We start from the raw sequence: 19,518 nt of genomic DNA, 5'->3' as shown, positions 1-19,518 counted from the left end.
AAAACCCTCTACCAATTGGAATAAGGATAATTTACATCTTAGTTGGATTTGTGACTGACAGATAAATATTTTTATAACTTTTGGCAAATACTAGTCAGTTAAAAAAGATGCAGAGCTACACACACACAACACACACACACACACACACACACACATACATACCCATCATTACCAGAGAAACAAACTGATTTTGATAATATATACTGCCATATGTTCAATCTTTTGATGCCTTTCAGGAAATCTCCATGAAAAATAATTTGCAAAGTGGAAAAAAAATGAAAAATTAAATGAATTTTATTAAGAAAACTTTAGCACAACTGTAAGTTAAAAGCTAATTTGAAAGGGAAGCATGAAGTCTCATTTGAAGATAGGAAACTTCCTCTCTCTGCAAATGCAAGGTACATTTTCTTCTGTGTAATTTAATAAGCTGATATGAATCAGTACCTTAGCATGCAGCCCAGAAGTAGAAAGCAAAATTATCTTTCTGGCCAAAATGGTGACACATAATTACTCATTCTCAAAAAAATCATTAGCACTACAGCATTTTCAAATGCACATTTACTTAGACATGATATCTATCTTGAAGAGTATTATTTAATGAAGAATATTCTGTCATCCTTTGGAATGTAACTGAACTTGCGAAAGCAAGCTCTGAGTAGATGGCCAGTACTTTTACTTATGACAATGCCATATATAATATGAGATATGGAAGGTCACTGAATAAAAAAGGTACAATAATCCAGCCCCAAATATTTCTCATTTAAATTTTTTTAATTTGACATGACAATTACCTGTCTTTTACCTTTTTTTGTTCCATTGACCTGGCTTATAATACAGGCAATACCTTCTGTAGGGAAAAAAGAGAACTCCTGATTGACCTAAATGAAAAATATTTGAAGTAAAAGATAAATGGATATGAACAAGTCAAGGTCTATAGCGACGATATTTTGAATTCTATACTAACTAAAATTATAAACTTTTCTACATTAAGAGTGAGAAAAATTCAACATTTCATGACCTACATTAATGCTTTACAAATTTGCCTGCTCATTTTAGCCATCTCTGCATCATTCTCAACTGGATTCAAGATGTTTCAATAGCTGTTTCAGACCAGAGTGTATGATGTATTCTTACTTGAAATACCATCTTATTATGAAGGCTAGTGGTATTTTTCATTTAATATTAAGCAGAAATCCACTATGATAAATAAAAAATATTGATTATTCAAGTTGTAGTGAGCTACAGTAATCTATCATTATATTATTGTTTCTGTTCTGTGGACATAGGTCACAAATTTCTGATTAATTCCATTTTAAAGCTTATCCCAAATATGTTTATTTGTAATTCAACTTAAGAAATTTAGTTTTTGCCATGGATATTGTAATCCTCATTAATGTGTAGGTACATGAAGTATGAAAGGAGGCTTATAAAAAATCTCTAATCAGGCAAATACACCATTAAAACAAAAACTCAGAAGTGAGTTAAGTCATACAGCATTTAAGAAATTAGTATGATGAAGAAAGCAAAGGCATTGTTTATAAGTGATTTGATAAGGATTTAGTATCTTACTCCAAGGTTCTATGTTATTAATTTGCATTGGAATTAATAGTCAGTGTTTCATAAATATTCTTTTTGTGTTAATGCTTATGATTTGTTTTCTTGTTAACCTCTATATTATTGCCTCACATTAAGAGCATTATCTGATCAATTGGGGAGAGGCTAATATCCACAGGATTTTGAGGGATCCAAGGGATTATCATTGCAGTTCATTGGCACAAATTCCACAAATGCTCATTCCTGCCTGATAAAATATTTTGGTATGGGTGATGGATGGGGTGGAAGGTAAAAGTAGAGTGTGTGGGGGGGTACATACAAACCATTGATACAGAGCTTGCTTTAGGGAAACACTTTACTCAGTCTATTGAAATGAGCTCAAAATTCATAGATCAAGTAAATATCAGACAAGGGTTTGTAAGGGACACTTTTAAACTCTGATTCTTAGTCAAATTGGGTTGAAAATATGATAATAGTATTGACTAACTGAAAAATTAATTTAAATAAAGGCCCTTTATGTCCCTAAAAGTAAAACATGACCAGGAGAACTTATTTAGAAGTATTTTATCTTCCATTTAATCATCCATTAAGTTTTTATTTTTTTTTTTTAAACATCTTTATTGGAGAATATTCCTTGACAATGGTGTGTTAGTTTCTGCTTCATAACAAAGTGAATCAGTTATACATATACATATGTCCCCATACCTCTTCCCTCTTGCATCTCCCTCCCTCCCACCCTCCCTATCCCACACCTCTAGGGGGTCACAAAGCACCAAGCTCATCTCCCTGTGTTATGTGGCTACTTCCCACCAGCTATCTATTTTACGTTTGGTAGTATATATATGTACACTTTGCATATATATGTCTCACTTTGTACCAGCTTACCCTTCCCCCTATCCGTATCCTCAAGTCCATTCTCTAGTAGGTCTGTGTCTTTATTCCCGTCTTGCCCTGAGGTTCTTCATCAACATTTTTTTTCCTTTTAGATTCCATATATATGTGTTAGCATACGGTATTTGTTTTTATCTTTCTGACTTACTTCACTCTGTATGACAGTCTCTAGGTCCATCCACCTCACTACAAATAACTCAGTTTCGTTTCTTTTTATTGTTGACTAATATTCCATTGTATATATGTGCCACATCTTCTTTATCCATTCATCTGTCGATGGACACTAAGGTTGCTTCCATGTCCAGGTTATTGTAAATAGAGCTGCAATGAACATTCTGGTGCATGACTCTTTTGGAATTATGGATTTCTCAGAGTATATGCCCAGTAGTTGGATTGCTGGGTCATATGGTAGTTCTATTTTTAGTTTTTTAAGGAACCTTCATACTGTTCTCCATAGTGGCTGTATCAATTTACATTCCCACCAACAGTGCAACAGTGCACACGCTCTCCAGAATTTATTGTTTCTAGATTTTTTGATGATGGACATTCTGGCCGGTGTGAGATGATATCTCATTGTAGTTTTGATTTGCATTATCTAATGTTTAATGATGTTGAGCATTCTTTCATATGTCTGTTGGCAATCTGTAGATCTTCTTTGGTGAAATGTCTATTTAGGTCTTCTTCTCATTTGGGGATTGGGTTCTTTCTTTTTTTGATGTTGAGCTGCATGAGCTGCTTCTAAATTTTGGACATAAATCCTTTGTCAGTTGTTTCATTTGCAAATATTTTCTCCCATTCTGATGGTTGTCTTTTGGTCTTGTTTATGGTTTCCTTTGCTGTGCAAAAGCTTTTAAGTTTCATTAGGTCCCATTTGTTTAATATCATATACATATCATATATATCATATATCCACCTCCTCAATTTGGGATGATTCGTTGTCTTTTCAGGTATTCCACAGATGCAGGGTACATCCCGTTGATTGTGGAGCTTTAATCCTCTGCTCCTGAGGCTGCTGGGAGACACCTCTCCCTCTCCTCTTTGTTCGCACAGCTCCCGGGGTTCAGCTTTGGATGTGGCCCCGCCTCTGCATGTAGGTCGCCTGAGGGCATCTTTTCCCGCTCGGACAGGACAAGGTTAAAGGAGCAGCTGATTCGGGGGCTCTGGCTCACTCAGGACAGGGGGAGGGAGGGGTACGCAATGCAGGGCGAGACTGTGGCGGCAGAGGGCAGCGTGCCGTAGCACCAGCCTGAGGCCCGCCGTGCGTTCTCCCGGGGAAGTTGTCCCTGGATCACGGGACCCCGGCAGTGGCGGGCTGCACAGGCTCCCAGGAGGGGAGGTGTGGATAGTGACCTGTGCTCGCACACAGGCTTCTTGGTGGCGGCAGCAGCAGCCTTAGCGTCTCATGCCCATCGCTGGGGTCTGCGCTGATAGCCGCGGCTTGAGACCATTTCTGGAGCTCCTTTAAGCGGCGCGCTTAATCCCCTCTCCTTGCACACCAGGAAACAAAAAGGCAAGAAAAAGTCTCTTGCCTCTTCGGCAGCTCCAGACTTCCCCCGGACTCCCTTCCGGCTAGCCGTGGTGCACTAGCCCCCTTCAGGCTGTGTTCACGCAGCCAACCCCAGTCCTCTCCCTGGGATCCGACCTCCGAAGCCCGAGCCTCAGCTCCCAGCCCCCGCCCGCCCCGGCGGGTGAGCAGACAAGCCTCTCGTGCTGGTGAGTGCTGGTCGGCACCGATCCTCTGTGCGGGAATCTCTCCGCTTTGCCCTCCGCACCCCTGGGGCTGTGCTTTCCTCCGTGGCTCCGAAGCTTCCCCCCTCCGCCACCCTCAGTCTCTGCCCGCCCGTGAAGGGGCTTCTAGTGTGTGGGAACCTTTCCTCCTTCACAGCTCCCTCCCACTGGTGCAGGTCTTGGCCCTGTTTTTTGTCTCTGTTTTTTCTTTTTTCTTTTGCCCTACCCAGGTACGTGGGGGAGTTTCTTGCCTTTTGAGAGGTCAGAGGTCTTCTGCCAGTGTTCAGTAGGTGTTCTGTAGGAGCTGTTCCACATGTAGATGTATTCCTGATGTATTTGTGGGGAGGAAGGTGATCTCCACGTCTTACTCTTCAGCCATCTTGAAGCTCCACCTCCCGTCCATTAAGTTTCATTCATTGTTTAAAATGTGCTGACATTGTACTAAGCATGCTAGTTGTGTTCATTAATTTAATTTTTACAGCACCCCTATGAGGCATGGAATGATATGGAACCTATTTTAAGGTGCACAACTGGAGCACAGAAAAATAACTTTTCAAGGAAACAGCCAAGAAGTGATAGAATCAGAATACAAACTCATTTAGTTTCAGTCCAGAGTACACTTTTAACTGATCTGCTAAATTGTAGCTGAACATTCAAAAAATAAACTAAGGGACTTCCCTGATGGTCCAGTGGTTAAGACTTGGCACTTCCAATGCAGGGGATCGATCCCTGGTCAGGGAATTAAGATAACAAGTCTCACGGGGCCCCCAAAAATTTTAAATTAAAAAAAAAAAAACAAGAAATTGAATTCCTATGTTTGTAAGAAGTATTTTCTTCTTTCATTGAACTACAAACCACTTAGAATAGTAAACCATGTTTAAAATGGGTATATTAAAAGAGTATTTTATAAAATGATTTCTGCCTGAAGACACTTATGCAATCATTGAGAATTAAAAACATTATTTTAGATTAAAAAATGGGTAGGATTTTAATAGGAGGGTATTGACAAAAAGGATTCTTCAGAAAAGACAAAGTCAAGAATATAGGAGAAAAAAAAGTGTATAGAATACTTGGGGAATAATAAGATGTTCTGTTTTTCTGAAGAGTAGAGTATTTGGTCAGTACTGATAAGAGAGAAAACTTAAATGGTTTTGGGTCCAAATCTTGAAGATCTTGAAAACGCTTTTAAGAAAGTGGGGCTTGGATCTTTTGAGAATAAGAGATATTTCTACTTTTGATTAGAAGAGTAACTTAAGCATAATTTAAATGTGTGATTTGTGTGAATATTATTTCAGTAGCATATTATAGTATAAATTATCATGTGGAAGAGAGATTTAGTTGAGAAAATAGCATAGCTCAAAACCAAATTCTTTACTGTGAAACTTAAAAATATATAAATAATAAAGCAGAGTAAAAGGGTTTTGAAAATAGAAATTTGTATAGAACTTTACATTTTTAAACATTCAGATTATTTTTAAAAATCTTAGAGTCTTTGATTAAAGTAGAATATACATTAGGGAATGCATATTACCAACTAATTTATCAGAAAATTTAGTGATTTTTTTATGAATGTCTTATATTTCTAGTATCTTTTCATACTTCGTGGAAAGCACATTAAGAATGTTATTTCTGGGCTTCCCTGGTGGCGCGGTGGTTGAGAATCCGCCTGCCGATGCAGGAGACACGGGTTCGTGCCCCGGTCCGGGAGGATCCCACATGCCGCGGAGCAACTAAGCCCGTGAGCCGTGGCCGCTGAGCCTGCGCGTCCGGAGCCTGTGCTCCGCAACGGGAGAGGCCACAACAGTGAGAGGCCCGCATACCACAAAAAAAAAAAAAAAAAAAAAAAAAGAATGTTATTTCTCTGAGTATACATTGATTTAGACAGTAAGGAATAAGTTTTTTGACATGATTAAGGTTTTGTGTTCAAAGTATTTTTTCATCTCCATAAGATGCTTTTAGGTAATAATAATCTCATTCGTAATTAATATCTGTATTTGAGCAACTAGGTGAAAACATTCTAGAGCCAATGCTCCATTATGTTGTATACATTTTATTTCTGAGAATAAAATTTAAAATTTTTTGAATACAGATATTTGTGAAACACATAAAAGAAATTCACAGCTTATTTTTAATTGTTCTCTTTCTTGAAATTATTTATTTCTTGCAAGTCAGAGTTCTGTGAGTTTTATAATTTTTCCCCAGTACTTAGTATTAGGTGGTTGAGATGGTCATTGCAAACCCTCTTATAAGAATATTCCCAATTCCACAAGAGGTAGCTGAGTGTTCTTGCTGTCCCATCACCACCTTCCAAAACTTGAAGTCCACAAAAATTGGGTTTTTCAAATACACTACCAAGGTTTCTTAGAATATAGGACAGAACAAAGTCTGTCTTGAAAAGATTTGAGTTCCAGCGTATAGATTTGCCCTACTGACTGCAGGAGTTGTGTCTGTAGTTCAGCCTCTGCAGGTTAAGTGTCTTTCCTCTGCACGCCACCATTCTCTGTTATCCATTTTCACACTAGAACAGGTCTTTCTGTCCATTTGTCTCTAAAGCAATTGTGAACACCTTGAGAGAGTTTCTTTTAATTTTAACATTCCAGAGGCTAAAATTGTACCCGGAACTCAATAAATGTATGCCGAATGGATGAATGCAATGGTTTGCCTGGTTGGAAAACAAGTACAGATGAGAAAAGCAGGGTCAATAAAGCTAGGAGTAATGCATTTTCAACACACCTTGGTTTCACCAGGAGTCACAGAAAAGCCAGAGACAACTTTATTAGTTAGTGAAGAAGTTTATTGCTGAAACAATATTTCCTCCATCTTATGCCACTGCTTCATTGAATTTTTCTACAAAATCTGTGTCCAACTGCATTGCCTCTGGCTAGAGTCAGGCAGTAAAGACAAGCCATAAATAGCTCCTCTGCTTGCCCTTTCAGGTGCTGCTTTAGCCCTCACTCATGACTGAGGACCCCGCAATTTGCCAGGACCTCCACACACTCAAAAGTCTCAGGGTTCCTTCTCAAACACTATTTCAATTTCCCAAGGCTATAATATATTATATGTATTAAGACAGTGTTAGGGGATTATGTGGAGTTCGTTAACATAGGAATATATTTCTGGTTAAATTTCTGGGAAAATTAAGCCACCACCTGCCCATGTGAAGTATGTGAGTAAAGGAAGACATGAAATCACATAAATCAGATTATTAATTAATGCTGGGAGTAAATCAGGCTAGATTAAAGTAATATTTGACCTAGGGATACAGGGATGCCATAATAGCACCTTTGATCTTTCACTTTAACCAACAGGGTCCCCAAAGCTAAGTATAGAGTTTAATGAGGATTTGGTCTCAAATTCTAGTGCAGAGCCCTAGTCAGTGAAGATTGACTAAGTAGGATAGCTTTTTGTCTTTACTAGAGGCAGGGGGACCTACAAACCAGGGCGCTTTCCTTAAGGCCGGAAGCAGAGTTGGCTTCATGTTAGATCTTAGGTATTTCCAGGATTGTAACACAAAATTTTGTGCATAATTAAAAAGAATCTCAAAGAAGAAATTAATGGCTGCTTTTTCCCTCCCTCTAGATTGAATTCCTCTCTTTGATTACTTTAGCCACAAGGAAAATTTGAGAGGAAGGTTGTTACAGCTATTTTCTCAGGCTTATCTGGGTACAGTGAAAGCTCTGCCCACTTTTTGCTCCCAAGTATAGAATTAGGTTGGATAGCCTTGGATGTACTTCACCTAGAACCCTAAAATAATATTATTTGGGCTGTAAAATAATTACAGCTTCAAAGTTAGGTTAAAACAGGACAGGGTCTTGAAGATAAAGATGCTTTTAGAATAAGAAATCCACAGAAGCTTAACAACACATTATGGTTAGTCTGTAGAACAAGTTAGAAGGGGAATGACATTATGGCAAAATGGATGTTTAATAATAAAGGGAAAATAATAAAGCTCAAAATCATTTGTCTTATGAGACACTGAAACAGTCTATGGAGATTGCATTGGTTTGGTGGCTGAAGAAATGTAAAGATGTGTATTATACTTCTGCTTTAAAAAGAAAAATGGAGGGTTAAATCAGATAATTAGGTGATATATGTGAAGTTGTATTATAATTGTAAAATTTATAATGCTTCCTATTTAGTTCCAGTTTTCTATTTGTTTACCCTTACACCAGTGTCATGCCCTCTTGATTGTTAAAGCTCTATAGCAAGCCTGGAATTCAATACATTGAATCCTTGATTGGCTTTCTTCTTTTTCCAACTTGTTTCTGAAAAGCCTAGGAAGAAATATTTGTAAAATAGATATTTGATAAAGGGAAAAAAATGGAATATATATTTTTTCAAAAACCCAAAAACCTCTTATAACACAACAGTAAAAAGAAAATAACAAATGAGTAGGAAGTTTGAACAGGTTCTTCCCCCAAAATAATATAGGTCAATAAATAATGTAAAGATGTTCAACATCATTACTTAACATGGAAACAAAAATTAAAATGATAATAAGTTACTCACGTACACTGCATATCCACTAAAATGGCTTAAAAAGAAAAAAACCTTACAGCACCAAGTGTTAGGAAGGATGTGGAGAAATTAAGATACTAAACATTGCAATTGGGAATGCAAAATGGTAACACGATTTTGGGAAAGGGTTTGAGAGTTTCTTCAAAAGCTAAACATATACTGGAGACCCAGAAATTCTATTCATAGGTATTTATTTACTAAGAAAATGAAAACAGATGTCCACAAAGAGACCTGTACTCACTGATTTAATCAGTTGTATTCCAAATGGCCCCAAACTGGAGACAACTCAAATGTCTATCAACTGGGAAATGGATAAACACATTGTGGTATATTCATACAATAGAATAATAGCTATAAAAAGGAATGGACTGGGCTTCCCTGGTGGTGCAGTGGTTGAGAGTCCGCCTGCCAATGCAGGGGACACGGGTTCGTGCCCCGGTCCGGGAAGATCCCACATGCCGCGGAGCGGCTGGGCCCGTGAGCCATGACCACTGAGCCTGCACGTCCGGAGCCTGTGCTCCGCAACGGGAGAGGCCACAACAGTGAGAGGCTCGTGTACTGAAAAAAACAAACAAACAAACAAACAAAAAGGAATGGACTGCTAATGAAACCAAGCAGGACCCCATGGGGCACCCCTAGGTACAAAAGCCTTCCTGTGTCCCCAGTTTCTTTTCTGTAGGAGAAAAATCTTCAGCCTCCTAGACCTTTCCTGAGTTCTAGAAGGCAAATTCAAATAGTTACAAATTAGGGAAGTGAGGGAATACAGAAACAAAGGAGGAGCAGTCAAGAAGCAATAGTATTGCAATGGGGCAGGGTCCTGGATCCTCCTCAGGGATGTGCATAGCAATCTGATACATATCTCTGAGTTCTTCTGCAGGAGCTGGAGCTCCCACCCAGGTGGAGGATGGTAACTCCAGGTTGAGCACAAGCACATGGACCCTAGACTGGTTGGAACCAGAACACTGATGAGGGAGATTCCTAGAACACGGCCCTAACCACCAACCTATCAGAAGAAAGTCACACACCCTTACAGCCCTCCCTCCAAATCACGCCTATAAAAGCCCTTCCTGGAACCACTGGGGAGTTCTGGCTTTTTGAGCATGAGCCACCTATTCTCCTTGCTTGGCCCTGCAATAAACCTTTCTCTGCTCCAAACTCCAATGTTTCTGTTTGTTTGGCCTCACTGTGTGTCAGGCTCACGAAATTGGGCTTGACGATATGTGCTACAACATGGATGAATTGTAAAGGCACATGTTGTCAAGCCCAACATGGATGAATTGTTAACAGTGACAGAAGATGGACAAAAGGACTGCAAATGGTATGGTTCCCTTCATATGACATTTTGAAAAGTCAATATTATGAAACCAGAGAGAAGGTGAATCATTTTTGCCAGCATCTAGGTATGGGCAGATAAGAGATATAAGAGAAATTTTGGGGGTGATGGAAATAAATGTCCATATCTTGATTGTGCTGTTGATTACAGTACTACACACATTTGTCAAGTCTCAACAAACTGTACCCTTTAAAAAATGACTATTTTATATGTAAGTTATCTCAATAAATAGATATAAATATATATTAATTATTCTTTAAAAATTTCTCCAACATTGTTTCCTAGTAAGCCACTACTGTAACTGTATCTCTTTCACACAGGCGCACACATGTGCACACATGCGCACACACACACACACACACACACACACACACACAGTTTTCTTTCCTTCCCACTTCCCAGATTTGCTTTCATATAACACTCTACAAAAATATGTGAACTGTGAACGTGTTTTCTATTTTTTCTGCACCTGAATTGTTTAAAATGAAACTTCCAATGAAATGAAAATCAGTGTCTTCTTGTGATAGCTGTCTCCTTGTTAGATCATTTCTCAGGTTCTCCAATATCAAGTAGATATGATGGAATCTAGCTTAAATTCTTGCCTAGTTAATCTAGGGTTTTTATTGGTTCTCCTTAGAGTCTGCTCACAGCCACTAAGCATTTCTCTTGGGTTTAAGCTTCTTATGGAAGGAGAAAAGGGGAATAGAACAGTGAGCAAGTAATTTTTGTTTAAAGACAGCAGGTAATATTAGCTGATTTTACATACTGAATATCTTACCATGATAGACCCTGTCCCAGGAAAAAAATGCATATATACAATTTCATTTGCATACACATTTACGAAGTTTATGGACAATGTCAAGACTGCAGAAGATGGGTGAGGACACTTTCTCTATGGGAGCAGCAAAGACCGTTTAATGTCCCCCAAAATATCTTTCTTTAGTACCTGGCTCATCAGGAAATCAAATGTATTGATTAATAGTGACGCTTACCATAAGGGTAATGACAACTTCTTTTCTCAACTGAGGCAACATTTCAAAATGTAGTTTAATTTTTGCTTTCTATTTCCAAAGTAACAACACACAGAAGGAATGAGAACATGATGCAATTTGAAAAACATGACATTAGGAAATGGATGAAAATTCGAGTGGCACTTTCAAAGTTGTTGCCTTGTCTTATTTGATTTTCTACAGATGTCATTTGTTCTCTGAAAAATGTACTGCCACCCGGCAAATAATTGATGTGCAACTGTGTGAGTTTCCACTACCAGAGAAATTTTCTTCTGAGTTCTCACCGATTTTGTAGATCAACAAAATGGCATAACCAAGGGCCTATAGCTTTTCCTTGACTAGCTTTCTTTTTGCTCTGGAAATCCTTTTATAAATAATGCTATGAATAAATATTAGCGATAATTAAAAGTGAAGATATACTTGACCTTAAAAGTAGCGGAATTTATATACTTTTATATATGGAACATAGCATCAACTTCCAATTATCCATGACAATGGTGCGCAGATAGTTGATGAGCGCAGATAGTTGATGAACGCAAATATTGACAAGTAAGATACAAATGGCTTTACATCTAAACCAATTCCCTTCCCCACCAATTTTCTTTTTTTCAGATGCTACTGAAACTAACAACCAGTTGGAGCAAACAGTCAACAAAAGTAAGTACTTACTTACTGGATACATTGTTATCTCTTAGGAAATTTCTTGCGGAGTGGTGATTACCTAAGAGGTGGGCAAAAGGTAATCAGAGAGAGATGGGCGTTGAAATTTCTACAAAGAAGAATCAGCCCTAATAGAGCAAAACAATAGTTACCTCAGCTAAGTCTTTGTTTAGTATTTCCTTTTGTCTTTGTTGAGTATTCCTTACTCAACTTACTGATTTTGTGGTGGAAAACTGAAGTGACAGGGCATCGCTCTCAGTAAATCTCAGATGGCTTACCACCTTATTGTCTTCCTTAGAGTGACCATTCAGGCATTCTCTGCAGTTCCTCAAAGCCTCATTCCAAACCTTTGTGTTTGTCTTATTCTCTCAGTGGATTCTATAACTTGTTTTGCGGACCAGAGGCATCACCACTTATGTGCTATATGATTTTTGGTAATGTCTTAACTTCTCTATTAATCCTTTACTTTCCTCATCTTGTGGGTTTAGCTTCTTGTGGGTTTAATGAAACTATAGATATAAAGTGTTTAGATCTGTTAACCAATATTTCAGAAACAGAGACCTGATTGGAATAAAGAGGCATTTATTGGGTGTTTGTTGGGACTGCAGCCAGGAAATAGATACAAGAAGCACTTGAATTGTGTTCTGTGGGACTACATAATGTGGAAGGTTTATAAAGGCAAAAAACCTAAAAGGTTACATAAATTGATTGTCAAGAATTAGGATTGGAGCTGACTAGAAGGGTATTTGTTATGCAAGGATTGATTGTGGTCTGAAATGATTACATAGTTGCAAGGTGGAAAGAAACTTTGAAACTACAAGTTTGCAGCTAGCAGTTGCTAGCAAACATTGTTTGGCTGTGTCCTTGAGTTTGATACAGTTTAGAGAAAATTCAAGTTCTCAGTGATTCAAGCAATGTGTCTGAAACTAAATCCACAATGGCCAACTGGCTCCATTTCGGATGCCTGAGCCATAGTTACTTCGTTTTGATTTTTAATTGATTTTAAATATTTCATCAGAGAAATCCCTGGGATACTGTAAGGTCCAATATGTTAATTGTTGCATTACTGATATTTTTGTATCTCTACATCCACCTTTTTGGTGCTCTCAAAATTTCTTCTTCTAAATTTTCATCCATATTCATTCTATTTTGCTGTCTTGGAAAAAGAAGTCTCCTCCTTTCCAATGTTATATTAAACTTAATGTAAAAACATTTTTTAAATGTTTGGTGATTTGATGACCCAGAACAAATCATCCACTGGTGGTTGTTTTCCAAGTATATTTTAAATTTCTTAACCTAGCATCCACCATTTTCATCTATCTGCCCCAAATGTATAATTATCAATCTTCCCAATTCACCTGCAATGCAGGGCACACGGGTTTGAGCCCTGGTCCAGGAAGATCCCACATGCCTGATCTTGAATAATGGTGGGAAGCAAAGCTCCTACTAATTCACATTGGACATGTATGATAAACAAAAAATAATACTTTGTAATATGAAAACACTCATTCATTGAGGTTGATTTGTGACCATGGCAGACCCTAAGCCTGTCCTGACTATCCTAGGTGCTAGAGATTTTAAAGAAAGGAAACATCAAATTGCTTCCCTCAAGGACTCATGAGGTAGAATTGTGCTGTCCAGTATGGTGGCACAAATACACTTAAAATTTAAATTAGTTCATATTAAATAAAATTCAAAGTTCAGGTCCTCTATCACACTAGCCATATCCCAAGTGTTTGGTAGCTATGTGGCTAGTGGCTCTCTTATTATACAGCATATATTTCCATCTTCAAAGAGTACTACTGCACAGCACTGGTCTAGAATATGGATAGAGAAAGTCAAGCTATTGCAATACAGTTTTATAAATGATAACAGAGCTGTAGGTGAGGGATATAATGAGAAAAAAAGTGCTGGAAAATAGAGTCTCAAAATGTTATTTTTAAGGTAATTGAAAAAAATGGAAGTGAACAACACATCACACTTTAATTTTTTTAACGTGCAAAATTATATTACACTTCTGGATTTTATTCAACACATGTATGAGAACATTTATGCAGTGCAGTATACAGAATTCTCAAATGCAGCAAAGACGTTTTAACAGCAGCTCTCTGCAAGCACTGGAGATAACTCCATGCTCGTCTATTCAGGCCTGGATATATGAATACTTTATGATATATCCATGAGATAGGATATAAGGTAGTTTTCAACTTAAAATGAGTTGGGGTGTCCTCTTGGTTGGGCTTCATGTGGTGAGGATCACCGTCCTCACGGAGCATGTCAAGGAGAACTGGGTGCACTAAGAACGAAGCTGAATCTGAGCCAGCTCTGAGGTTCTGGATGTTCTGGAGTTTGAAGTATTCTAGAAAAGAAACTCCAAGGACAACTGATCAGCTCATCCACTTGTAAAACTGGGGTCTGTTGCCAAGAATGAAGTATAGGGATGTCACCATAAACATCTCTTGGCAGGAGAAGGAATGTCTGGACACTGCTCAAGGGACTTGTCCAGAGATGTATTGTTGGAGAACTACAAAAGTTGTACTCACTGGGGACTTGAGTTCCCACTAAGATGAAATAAGGGCATGTGATCCTGACTTCCCCACTGAACACAACTGAAACTCTTGGACAATATGCGTGAAGCTATTTGCTGTGGGCTGTGCTAGCAGCAAATGCTAGCAGGTGGGCTGGGAGCTCAAAGTACCGACATGCTGGTGGTGAGCCTTGTTTTGGTCTTGTTTTCTTTTTCCTGTTATCTCCAAGCCTGAAATCAAAGACAGTCTGAAGCCTGAAAGTGCATGCTGGTTACAGAAAGAAGTAGTTTCTAAATAAGCCCTTTCTTTCTGGTCAGACGTGTAGGAAATGGAGGCCCTCTGAGACAGAGTGGAGGTATTTCCTGTTTTTATTTGTTTGTTTTGTTTTCGGCCCGTCTCACCTTCACCCCTAGGCAAGTATAGCTGGGTGTCTGTTTTAACTGATAGGTTGTGAGTTCCAAGACAGTGGCATTCTCTCTGTTGTGTGCCCATGATCTACAACAGTGCCTGGACATAGGAAATACTCAAAAAATATTTGTACAAAGAAACTAAAATATAAAGGGAGGCAAAAAGTAGAAGAGACCACATCAAAAGGAATATAGAACAATCAGAGTGAAGAAGACTTTTAGGATAGTTCAATCCTCTGGAAAATTTACCCAAAAGGGACAAATAGGATCAATAGAGTAAGTCATTTAAGATCATTCATTTGACAGATGAAGTAGAAAATAAAAAAGACTGCATGGGTTAGAAAAAGTAAGAAGCTCCAGTAAAAGTTTGTATTAGGCATAATAATAAATTTCATCTTCTCTTCAATGTTATCTATATGTGAATAATATTGGTTTACAAAAGCAGTGGTGCTTCATGAAATTTAAACAACCTGCATTTTCTATGCTATGGCAAGAAATCCTAAAAAGAACCAACCCACATGTATTTATTAAGTGGCACTTTAGCCACTCATTTTAGTGAATGCAGTTTAACTTACTAAGTTAAGGGAATTATTTTAATAATATTTGGGCATCAGTAGACTTTTCCAATATTCACTGTGCACTGGGCACTCTGAAATAGGAATGCTCAATGAACAAAAGTTGCAGCCGTCTCTTATGGGCAAGAACTTTGGCTTCCATGATTTTCTATCAGTGGTTTCCTTTATATTTTTCTTCCTCGTGTTTTTTGTTTTTTTCTTTTCTCCCTCAGACATCTCTGATTTCAGGGTTTAGGCAATGCAATAAATTATTTCATATACTCTCTCCTGGACATCTTCCAAGCAAAATGCCCTTATTCTGCTTTTTTGTCTATGTAGTCTATGTAGCATCTCATGATTTTATTGGATACATCAATTGTGCAGAGCTTTTGATTGTATATGGGCAAACACAACCGTACAATTTCTCTAGTTTATCTCCTGTGTAATGTATCCTTTCGGCAATCTCATAAATACACCCAGCCATTTCCCCAGCTTGTCCTCCCTTTGCAGGAGCAAGCTGAGATAGAAATGTACAAAATCCTTTTTCACAATAATTTTACTCACCCTGAGGACGAGATGGGCCATTACGTCCCCGTTTTAGATCTGTTCTGCACTGTGTTCAGTGCTGGTTGATATTTACATAATCTCTTAATTTACTTAGTCTTTAAATCCAGAAATCAAGTCCAAGCTCCTGAAAAAGTCCCACCAGCCTAGCATACCTGATCTTACCTTGAATATCTCTGGTTTTATTTTATTTTATTTTGCGGTATGCGGGCCTCTCACTGTTGTGGCCTCTTCTGTTGCGGAGCACAGGCTCCGGACGCGCAGGCTCAGCAGCCATGGCTCACGGGCCCAGCCGCTCCGCGGCACGTGGCATCTTCCCGGACCGGGGCACGAACCCGTGTCCCCTGCATCGGCAGGCGGACTCTCAACCACTGCGCCACCAGGGAAGCCCATATCTCTGGTTTTAATATCATGAGCTCTTGTATGACACTATATCCATCTCGAAAAATCCTGACTACTGGATACATGTAGGATACACATCACTCTGATCAACTGAGTTTTCTGCAAAGTTGAAGACATGCATTTATGAGAGCAAAGCCTTAAAATTAATTTTGAATAGACATCTTTAAAATGTGTATTCCTGATTCTAAGATACTAAATGGAAACACATGGGGGACATAAAAATATTACTGACACCATCATCGGAGGGATTTAACAATTTATTTTCAGTTTCTGTTTTCTTTCAAAATTGGCACATCTGGGCAAAATCACCTTGAGAGTAACTAAGCTTCCTGACTTTTACCATGGATTTTTTTTAATCAGACCCTCCCAGGAACCACCTGACTGTGTGTGTGGCGAGGGGAGGCAGGCTGCATGGGTGAAAGTTTGCCCTGATGCAAAATGGTGACGACTGATCTGATTTTACAGTTCTTACAGCTGACTTTTACCGTGTTGCTGTTTTCTCCTTGCTCTGAGGCCAGCAGGTGTCTGTCATTGCTCACTGCTGCCAGCGCACCAGCTAGTAACAATGCTTCCCCTGCTGTCTAATGAAGTCGTATTCTAAAAAAATGATAAATATTGCAAAAATGATAAATTTCTTTGCAAGAGCCGAGTACATATTCTCTAAGCGTAGGCCCAAGGGGCTCTCTTGTGCATATGTAACCAGCTTATGTGATGGGCGGGAAGAGTTTTATTTTGTCTATACTATACTATACAGCTTTATTTTGTCTCCCCATTGCCTTAACCACACTATTTTGAAGTCTCCTTTCTGCCCTGGGATGCCTTTTCAGGATATACTATAATTTAGGAGTCACTTTCAGATACTAAAAGGTGTGATCCAATCTAAATCAAAACTTGAACCTTGCATTCAGTTTAAAGTTTTTACTGTCACCAGTTGAAGCCTAACCAATGTGCTGTAGGCCCAGCAGAGAGGAAGGGGTGAGGGTGGGGAGATGGAACCTGGTCTGTTATTTCACTCTCTGTATCCCAAATGCCTCTTCTCTCATCTGCACCCCAACAATTTCCTATCTGTAGTTCTCACTTGATTTTGGCAGCTGTCTATATTTGATTTACTTCCTGGAGGATATTAGTGGTTTCTTTGGAGAATACCAACAGGGGATTCTGGGGAATTTATTTTCTATGAGATCACACATCACCCTCATGAGCTCCTGCCCTGGCTTTACAGATAAGCGTTCCCTTGTCCTGGGAGGCAAACCTCTTGGGCAACTTCCATGGTTTCCGTTTGGGCCATTGGAAACCTCACAAATCCTTGTCCCACAAAACACGGGAAGTTCAGGTCTGGCAACACTCCTGTCCTTCCACCCTCGCTCCTTACCTTCCACTACAGGTTTGTTCAGCAAGCTTGTGATTTGCAGGTTCTTCCAGAGAAGGTCAGGTCCCTGTTCTTTCTTCCCTTCTAAACTTGTAGGAACAGATGACCACTGTTTTCCCAAGAACACATACAAGTTTCTGAAGCTTGGCTGCGTCTATTCTGTGGCGACAACTCTAAGCTCTATGAGTGGTTTTTTGTTTGTTTGTTTGTTTGTTTTGGGGGCGGGGGATCCTTTACGTTTTTGATATGTAGAGGAAGGACTCTCCTTCCTGCCTCCCTGGGAGAGGGAGGAATGAAAATGCCATAATAGTTTCTATCTCTAATGAGTCTCCAGCCATTTTTTTTTTTTTTTTTTTTTGTGCTGTATGCGGGCCTCTCACTGCTGTGGCCTCTCCCGTTGCGGAGCACAGGCTCCGGACGCGCAGGCTCAGCGGCCATGGCTCACGGGCTTAGTTGCTCCGCGGCACGTGGGATCTTCCCGGACCAGGGCACGAACCCGTGACCCCTGCATCGGCAGGCGGATTCTCAACCACTGCGCCACCAGGGAAGCCCTCTCCAGCCTTTTTAAAAACCACCTGGAGACCAGATGGCTACTGATAAGGACCAGATTGGCCACCACTTAATAACTACTCTGGAATGTGTGATCACCTCTCTTTAAAATGCAGACCTGGGCTTCCCTGGTGGCGCAGTGGTTGCAAGTCTGCCTACCGATGCAGCGGACACGGGTTCGTGCCCCGGTCCGGGAAGATCCCACATGCCGCGGAGCGGCTGGGCCCGTGAGCCATGGCCACTGAGGCTGCGCGTCCGGAGCCTGTGCTCCGCGACGGGAGAGGCCACAGCAGTGAGAGGCCCGCGTACCGCAAAAAAAAAAAAAAAAAAAAAATGCAGACCTGTACTTTTTACTCTTTGTCCTGAACTTTGCAGCCTCAGTCAATCCCCCTAGACAATAAGAATAGTCCCATTTGATACCCAGGTACAAGTATGTTGTGTGAACTGAGGAACAGTTACTTTGTAATATCTGTCTTAGTTTCCCAGAAACCTTTTTCATTTTGTTTTATTTTATATCCTGGTGTATTTTAGTTTTTCAAACCTGCAGTACTGATATGTTTCTAATTTTTGGTAAGTGTAATGGTGTAGACTGCTCTGTATCATTTTTTTTTTAACATTTTAGATTTATGTCTCAAACCCCAAGCTAATTAATTATAAGTGACTCACTGAATTCTTAAAATTTCTTATATTAATCAAATAAAATATATATTAAGTTTTCAGCATTGTTTGGAAAAGGCATTCAATTTGTATTTATTTATTAATCATGAGTTTTTCCCATGTAAATTTTTCTTCCTTTAACATGGTACCTTTTCAAGGACAATGCTTTGGTATACCCTATGTTTAAGAGGAAAGATATTGGACTTTGTGTTAGAAATTCAAATGCTGCTTGATCACTTACTAGATATGAGATTTGGGGAAAGATTTTTTAAACTTATTTCAGCCTCAGTTTCCATTGTTTAAAGAACAACACCTATTTTGCCTGTTCTTAAGAATTATATGTTGCAATGAATATAAATCTTCTGAAATTCAGAACGAGATTTATATATATTAGTACCCTTTACTCACCCTTCAATTACTCATCTCTTATTTAAGATACTCCATTCTGAGTATCTTCTCTGAATCTGTGATGGTGATTCTTTGCTCTCAGAATAATTAATCTTTCAGAATCTGTATCACAAAATCTACAATCAATATACCAGCCACCCTTCACTCATTTGTATTATATTATACTCAGAGTCCTTAGAGAACTATAAAAAATATATGCACCTGCCAGGGGCAGTATTGTTGCTTTCCCTGATTCCTTCTGAAGTCTATGATATAATTAATCTGAGCTTGGTGCTCTGTCAACTTCAATAATCCGATGACCTTATTACACTCTCCAGTGGAGAGTTAAGTATTAAGCAAGCACCTGAGGGAATTAGATTCTACTGTCATCATTACAAGCCAATGTT

At 39.1% G+C, this 19,518-nt stretch overlaps 1 long non-coding RNA gene across 1 annotated transcript in view; it reads left to right on the top strand.

The window, feature by feature from the left end:
- LOC136792211 (uncharacterized) overlaps window positions 1-19,518 on the top strand; it is a 242,231-nt gene that overhangs the window by 116,248 nt on the left and 106,465 nt on the right. Inside the window, exon 2 of the long non-coding RNA XR_010835676.1 lies at window positions 11,647-11,691. This is a non-coding gene — a long non-coding RNA (uncharacterized lncRNA). The remainder of the gene's footprint in view (window positions 1-11,646; window positions 11,692-19,518) is intronic.

The sequence above is a fragment of the Kogia breviceps genome, chromosome 12, assembly GCF_026419965.1.
Source record: "Kogia breviceps isolate mKogBre1 chromosome 12, mKogBre1 haplotype 1, whole genome shotgun sequence".
NCBI lineage: Eukaryota > Metazoa > Chordata > Mammalia > Artiodactyla > Physeteridae > Kogia > Kogia breviceps.
Note: the sequence above shows the minus strand (reverse complement) of the source record. Positions and strands in the feature narration are given on the sequence as shown.